Below are 6,961 nucleotides of genomic sequence, written 5' to 3' on the forward strand. Positions count from 1 at the left end.
GAAAGCTACCCTGTAAACCCTTAATCTTGAAAAAAAAATTATCTTTGTAAATTATATCATAAATAGGACTGATGGAGTTATGTCACACATGCAGCTAACTCAAATATATGGAAAAGTCTGCTCTACCCAAAATTACAACCAACTAATTGCAGCATTACCGCAAAAATGGAAGAGGCAAGTGGAAGGGGGATAAGTAAGGAACTTGTCTGCCGGCCCTGCATTAAAAACCAACATTGATTAAAGAAAATTGTGATAATTAAAAATATATAGCAGCTTCATATTAAGGACCAAAACATTTACAGCTGTGCCATATAGATTGCAAAATAGTTGGGAAGAGATTTTCAGTGTACCAATTCCATGGCACATGGTTTATGAATTGACACGCAATATGACACCGGATTCAAAACTTAGATTTTTTCAATTTAAATTATTGTACAATATTCTTGCAACCAATAGAATGTTATGTATATGTGGGAAACAACCTTCCCAGCTCTGCAGATTTGCTGCGAGGAGGCAGAGTCATTTGATTATTTATTTGGGTACTGTCCATATGTAGCTCGTTTTTGGTCACAGGTCCAGGAATGGCTGAAGATTTGCAACATTTACCTGGCGATAACGCTGCAGATAGCAATACTGGGTGATTTGAAAAGTCCTAGTCAATCGATCAATAATAAGTTTATCAAAAATGTTTCTTTAATTTACAATCTGTAGAAACTATGAGAATAGAAAGGTTCTGTAAGGGATTTCCTCCTCTTCTTCCGAAGAGGAGAGGCGAAAAGGATCAGAGGACCAATATGCGGCGTGGTAAGTGTCAATGGTTCTTTTAATAGGTAAATGTACACATGAACAACTGAATACAAAACAAGAAACGTGAAAACAGTCCTATCTGGTGCAAACACAGAGACAGGAACAATCACCCACAAACACACAGTGAAACCCAGGCTACCTAAGTATGATTCTCAATCAGAGACAACTAATGACACCTGCCTATGATTGAGAACCATACTAGGCCGAAACATAGAAATACCCAAATCATAGAAAAACAAACATAGACTGCCCACCCAACTCACGCCCTGACTATACTAAATAAATACAAAACAAAGAAAATAAAGGTCAGAATGTGACAGGTTCAGAACTTATGTGAAGCATCACAGCACAGATGAAAAATATATGGCAAATAGAAATTCAATATGGAAGGTGTTAAAGAAGAAGTTACAGGTCTGTGAGAGCCAGAAATCTTGCTTGTTTGTAGGTGACCAAATACTTATTTTCCACCATAATTTGAAAATAAATTCATAAAAAATCCTACAATGTGATTTTCTGCATTTTTTCTTCTCATTTTGTCTGTCATAGTTGAAGTGTACCTATGATGGAAATTACAGGCCTCTCTCATCTTTTTAAGTGGGAGAACTTGCACAATTGGTGGCGGACTAAATACTTCTTTGCTCCACTGTATATAATATGTATAAAGTGGAAGTATAAGCCTAAGTGTTATTGTTTGTTAGTTTACTCCAACTAGGGGAGGGGTGAAAGGGTTTGCAGGAAATATATTTTATATTTTCAAAAGAAATCTATATGTAAATATATATGTGTGTATATGTATGAGTGTTTGTATGTATGTTTATGTATGTGTATATGTATGAGTGTTTATATATACAGTTGAAGTCGGAAGTTTACATACACTTGGGTAATTGGAGATGGGTGTTCCATGCAATCATGGCTCTGTATAATACTGTGCATTGCCGTGAATTTGTTTTGGACTTGGGGACTGTAAAAGTGACCCCTGGTGGCATTTGGCCAGTCATTAAATCTTGTTTTTCAACCACTCCACAAATGTCTTGTTAACAAACTATAGTTTTGGCAACTACTACTACTACAACTTCTACTTTCTGCATGAAACAAGTAATTTTCCCAACAATTGTTTACAGACAGATTATTTCACTTGTAATTCACTGTATCACAATTGCAGTGGGTCAGAAGTTTACATACACTAAGTTGACTGTGCCTTTAAACACTTAAATTATGTCATGGCTGTAGAAGCTTCTGATAGGCATCATTGACATAATTTGAGTCAATTGGAGTTGTACCTATGGATGTCTTTCAAGGCGTATCTTCAAACTCAGTGCCTGTTTGCTTGACATCATGGGAAAATCAAAAGAAATCAGCAAAGACCTCAGAAAAAAATGTAGACCTCCACATGTCTGGTTCATCCTTGGGAGCAATTTCCAAACCCCTGAAGGTACCACGTCCATCTGTACAAGCAATAGTACGCAAATAAAACACCATTGGACCACGCAGCAATCATACTGCTCAGGAAGGAAACCCGTTCTATCTCCTAGAGATGACTGTACTTTGGTGCGAAAAGTGCAAATCAATCCCAGAACAACAGTAAAGGACCTTGTGAAGATGCTGGAGGAAACAAGTACAAAAGTTACTATATGCACAGTAAAATGAGTCCTATATCGACATAACCTGAAAGGCCGCTCAGCAAAGATTAAGCCACTGCTTCAACCGCCAGAAACCGCCATAAAAAAGACAGATTACGGTTTGCAATTGCACATGGGGATTTGTGGGGGTGTTTTGCTGCAGGGGGGACTGGGGCACTTCACAAAATAGATGGCATCAGGAGAAAGGAAAATTAAGGCTTGGTCGCAAATGGCTCTTCCAAATGGAGAGTGACTGCAAGCGTACTTACAAAAATGTGGCAAAATGGCTTAAGGACAACCAAGTCAAGGTATTAGAGTGGCCATCACAAAGCCCTGACCTCAATCCCATAGAAAATGTGTGGGCAGAACTGAAAAGCATATGCGAGCAAGGAGGCCTACAAACCTGACTCAGTTACGCCAGAGATGTCAGGAGGAATTGGCCAAAATTCACCCAACTTAATGTGGGAAGCTATTGGAAGGCTACCCTTCCATAAGGCTAAATCAAATCAAATCAAATCAAATGTATTTATATAGCCCTTCGTACATCAGCTGATATCACAAAGTGCTGTACAGAAACCCAGCCTAAAACCCCAAACAGCAAGCAATGCAGGTGTAGAAGCACGGTGGCTAGGAAAAACTCCCTAGAAAGGCCACCAGGCACAGCCAGAGGAGGACTGGCCACCCCTCATGGCCTGATTCCTCTCTAGGTTTCTTCCTAGGTTTTGGCCTTTCTAGGGAGTTTTTCCTAGCCACCGTGCTTCTACACCTGCATTGCTTTCTGTTTGGGGTTTTAGGCTGGGTTTCTGTACAGCACTTTGAGATATCAGCTGATGTACGAAGGGCTATATAAATACATTTGATTTGATTTGATTTGATTTGAAAGGGATATCAACCAGATTCCTTTTTCTATGGCTTCCCTACTGTGTCTACAGCCAATAGACATAGTTTCAGACTTTTATTTTAAAAAATGAGCGTGAACGACAACATTGCGTCAGTGGTCAGGTGGTGGCTCTCAGAGTGATTTGTGCGTAATAGACAAAGGCGGCCATTGTTCCTCTCGCTCCTACTGAAAAGCCAATTGTCCCGGTTGATATATAAACGAATAGATATTTGAAAAACACCTTGAGGATTGATTATAAAATACGTTTGCCATGTTTCTGTCTATATTATGGATCTAATTTGGAGGTTCTTTCAGCGTTGTCGTGACCGCAATTTCCGGTGGATTTCTCAACAAAACGTGGACAAGAAACAGAGGTATTTCAGCTATAAAAATAATCTTTATGGAACAAAGGGAACATTTGCTGTCTAACTGGGAGTCTCGTGAGTGAAAACATCCGAAGCTATGCTAGGCTATCGATAAACTTCGATAAACTTACACAAACGCTTGTCTTGCTTTGGCTGTAAAGCATAATTTCAAAATCTGAGATGACAGGGTGATTAACAAAAGGCTGTGTTTCACTATATTTCACTTGTGATTTCATGAATATTAATATTTTCTAGTAATATTTTTTGACCGTTGCGCTATGCTAATTAGTGTAGTTGATGACAATTCTCCCGGATCCGGGTTAACAAGGCTAATCTGAAAACAAGACTCCCTAAATTGTATCAGCATATCGATTGCGCAACCAGGGCTGGTAAAACCCTAGATCATTGTTATTCTAACTTCCGTGACGCATATAAGGCCAATACAATACAGTGCACTGACACGACCCGCTACCAAAACCTGCGGACTCTCCTTCACTGCAGCCGACGTGAGTAAAACATTTAAACGTGTTAACCCTCGCAAGGCTGCAGGCCCAGACGGCATCCCAGAGAGCATGCGCAGACCAGCTGGCTGGTGTGTTTACGGACATATTCTAATCAATCCTTATCCCAGTCTGCTGTTTCCACATGCTTCAAGAGGGCCACCATTGTCCCTGTTCCCAAGAAAGCTAAGGTAACTGAGCTAAACGACTACCGCCCCGTAGCACTCACTTCCGTCATCATGAAGTGCTTTGAGAGACTAGTCAAGGACCATATAACCTCCACCCTACCTGACACCCTAGACCCACTCCAATTTGCTTACCGTACAAAAAGGTCCACAGACGACGCAATCGCAACCACACTGCACAGTGCCCTAACCCATCTGGATAAGAGGAATACCTATGTGAAAATGCTGTTCATCGACTACAGCTCAGCATTTAACACCATAGTACCCTCCAAACTTGTCATCAAGCTCGGGATCCTGGGTCTCGACCCTAACCTGTGCAACTGTGTACTGGACTTTCTTACGGGCCACCCCCAGGTGGTGAGGGTAGGTAACAACATCTCCACACCGCTGATCCTCAACACTGGGGCCCCACAAGGGTGCGTTCTGAGCCCTCTCCTGTACTCCCTGTTCACCCACGACTGTGTGGCCATGCACGCCTCCAAATCAATCATCAAGTTTGCGGACGACACTACAGTGGTAGGCTTGATTATCAACAACGACGAGACGGCCTACAGGGAGGAGGTGAGGGCCCTCGGAGTGTGGTGTCAGGAAAATAACCTCATACTCAACGTCAACAAAACAAAGGAGATGATTGTGGACTTCAGGAAACAGCAGAGGGAGCACCCCCTATCCACATCAATGGGACAGTAGTGGAGAGGGTAGTAAGTTTTAAGTTCCTCGGCGTACACATCACGGACAAACTGAATTGGTCCACCCACACAGACAGCGTCGTGAAGAAGGCGCAGCAGCGCCTCTTCAACCTCAGGAGGCTGAAGAAATCACTCACAAACTTCTACAGATGCACATTCACCGCCTGGTACAGCAACTGCTCCGCCCACAACCGTAAGGCCCTCCAGAGGGTAGTGAGGTCTGCACAACGCATCACCGGGGGCAAACTATCTGCCCTCCAGGACACCTACACCACCCGATGTCAGGCCATAAAGATCATCAAGGACAACAACCACCCGAGCCACTGCCTGTTCACCCCGCTATCATCCAGAAGGCGATATCAGTACAGGTGCATCAAAGCAGGGACCGAGAGACTGAAAAACAGCTTCTATCTCAAGGCCATCAGACTGTTAAACAGCCACCACTAACATTGAGTGGCTGCTGCCAACACACTGACTCAACTCCAGCCACTTTAATAATGGAAATTGATGGAAATTAATGTAAAAAAAATTCACTAGCCAACAATGCTACTTAATATAATGTTTACATCTACTCCATCTTGCCTATGCCGTTCTGTACCATCACTTATTCATATATCTTTATGTACATATTCTTTATCCCTTTACACTTGTGTGTATAAGGTAGTAGTTTTGGAATTGTTAGGTTAGATTACTCGTTGGTTATTACTGCATTGTCAGAACTAGAAGCACAAGCATTTCGCTACACTCGCATTAACATTTGCTAACCATGTGTATGTGACAAATAAATTTGATTTCAATGGAGAGAAGAGAGCGAAAAAACCACATAAATACATATAGAAAGAAATACCTGTATCCTGCCAGTGATTGAATGATTTTAGTTTAATGCAGAGCATTATATGATGTGATATAGAGAACACAGTTAAAGTCTATGGAGCGTCAGACAGGGCTACTTTTGAATATCCCTTCTACATGTGCACTACTCCCACTTACATTAGAAGACTACATGAATACAGAGCTTACATCCCAAATGGTACCATATTCCCTACATAGCAGTCTACTTTAGACCAGCTATCTATAGACCCTGGTCAAAAATCGTGTACTATACGGAGAATAGGGTAGAAACATCGTAAAGCTCATCTGTAACGTTTCCCTTGTTGCACTTCTGGATAACGTTGTGTGAGCAGGAGACTCGTCGTCTCATCTGCTTGCGGTTTCCCCCAAAACTAAGACATTTTGATCGATCTCGCCGGAACCTAATGTAGCTATGGTTAGCACCTGTAGCTATTTAATGGAATGAACGACGACAATATGAGCTTGTCATGCGGCCCTGCATAGTGAGTAAATGCAATAACTAGCAACAATAACTGTTCTCCAGTCCAAAATGTTAGATAGCTAACATTACTGGCGTTGGCTAGCTAGCTAATGTTAGCTACTGTAGCTAGAAACTGTCCTTAAATTAACGTTAACGTTATCATTACAACTCCATCAAATTGATTTAACGTAATAACATTTAAATCTAATCTATGCGATAGTTTGTTAGCTAGCTACCGCGTTAGATTAATTTGCAGCTATAGCTAAACCAACACATTACTGTTAGCTATAAGCGACCAACGGCACGGTAGCGTTTAACTTTAGCTATATCAGTATAACTTTAGCTATATTTTAATGTTAATGTTAGTCAGCATTTACAAACGTGTAGATAGTTGAATTTAGTGACAATTAGATGTAATAATAATAGATAGTTACCCAATTTGACAGCTTGTAGCTAACGTTACTGGCAACACAGGCAACCCAACTGTCAAATAAGTCTGAGCCCGCTAGTTGTCCATGTGACCTTAGTTTCGCACACTAGCTTTGATCATGGCTGTACTGATAGTTTTCTGTTATTCTTCTAATTACCTGTAGATAACAACCCT

The sequence above is a fragment of the Oncorhynchus mykiss genome, chromosome 9 (assembly GCF_013265735.2).
Source record: "Oncorhynchus mykiss isolate Arlee chromosome 9, USDA_OmykA_1.1, whole genome shotgun sequence".
In the NCBI taxonomy this organism is placed as follows: domain Eukaryota; kingdom Metazoa; phylum Chordata; class Actinopteri; order Salmoniformes; family Salmonidae; genus Oncorhynchus; species Oncorhynchus mykiss.